This window comes from Dromiciops gliroides, chromosome 5 (assembly GCF_019393635.1).
Source record: "Dromiciops gliroides isolate mDroGli1 chromosome 5, mDroGli1.pri, whole genome shotgun sequence".
Lineage (NCBI taxonomy): Eukaryota > Metazoa > Chordata > Mammalia > Microbiotheria > Microbiotheriidae > Dromiciops > Dromiciops gliroides.
Window position 1 is genome coordinate 174,994,722 of NC_057865.1, and position 1,539 is coordinate 174,996,260.

General features: G+C 36.5%; 1 non-coding gene across 1 annotated transcript; it reads left to right on the plus strand.

The window, feature by feature from the left end:
* Positions 1-273: 273 nt before the first annotated feature.
* LOC122730258 lies at positions 274-439 on the plus strand. The gene has a single exon (XR_006353449.1). It is a non-coding gene; the product is annotated as a U1 spliceosomal RNA (small nuclear RNA).
* Positions 440-1,539: the final 1,100 nt, after the last annotated feature.

Below are 1,539 nucleotides of genomic sequence, written 5' to 3' on the forward strand. Positions count from 1 at the left end.
GTCCATGACATTAGGTTTTGTTGAGGACAGGAAATTCCAGTTGGGTGGATCCCTCCCAGTAAACTTCTGGGAGAATATGCAGAAGTCATACAGGCTATTCAGGCAAGAACGAGTTATAATCTGTATTATTGGAGGGAATATCCACTTTAATGAGATTATAGATCTATTTGAGTATATGAGTATATATACACAGGAGAATTTCCTAATAGATGGAGTTCAGTTGCTAAAAAACTTGTAAGGTTAATACATGTTTATCTCTTTCCTTAAAATCGAATACTTACCTGCCAGGGGTGATTCCATGATTGTGAAGGTTGGTTTCCCCAGGATGTGACTTCTCCATTGCTCTCTGAATGTGCTGATCCCTTAAATTTCCCCAAATGTGGGAAACTCAACTACAATAATTCATGGTAGCTGGGGACTGTGTTGTCACTCTCCCTTGGGGTAAAAAAATCTAAACAGTTTTTAGGCCTTACTAATAAATGCTGATATTTCCAATAACAGTAAGATCATTTACATTTTAAAAGAATATTTACACCTTGTCTTCCTGTGACTTAGAATAGAGCAACAAAAATTTTGATGAATTAGAAATATCTGTATATGTCAATTTGTTCCTTGTGATAGTAGTGCTGCAAGATTCCATTTTATAAAACAAACAAAAAAATGTCATGTAGATGACAACACAATTATGTTTTATTGTACCTAATCAGGCACATGTTGGCCTAGTCACAGTTGAAGAGAATACAATAAGAGTAAGACTGGAAAAAAAAAAAGAAAACTGATATGAATCAGGTTGTCCTTGGGTGGGAATTGTGAATGAATCTAATGGAATGCTTATTCTGGTGCCTATCCTCAAACAGAACTTCCACAGAGGCAATGACTCCTTAGCCACTGAAGACTTTTGTAGCATCTTAACAAAGTATTGTTTCACCCCCTCCATAACTTCATTCCCTTGAGTCACTGGTACATTTCCATAGGAATTCTGGTGTACAAAGTCTGACTCTTATGTAGCCTACAAGGAAGTGAGAAAAAGTATTCAAAACTTGGTTTTGTGTAACACTAGTTTATATACAAACTCTGTGGGCAGGAAGTGAACTCTGCAGCAGGTGTCTATCCTTTTGGAGAAATGAAGGCTTGTGAAAAACAGCTGTGATAGGACCAATCATTGAAAAATAGTGTGGGTTCATGCAAGAGTGGGCAAAACACTGGATTAAAGTCTCTGAATGCTTTTCTCTTCTGATGTAGTACTCAAGAGTACTCCTCTAGTGTACTCGTGGTCTTGGAACCATGAGTGTTTGGGCTCAACCACTTTCCATGTGTGCTGGTTGTCTGATCATGGGGAAGTAACTTAACCTCTTCGTCCTTTAGATAGCTCTTTAAGGTGATAAGTTGCAGAAAAGGTGCCAACATGCTTTGGTAATTGGAGTTTTCTTATCTGGGAATTTCCTATGTTAATGATATCATAGACCAGCTCTTTTATATTTCATTTATTTTTTTAATTTTAATTTTTTATTTCACCATTGTGAATGTTAATAATAACAT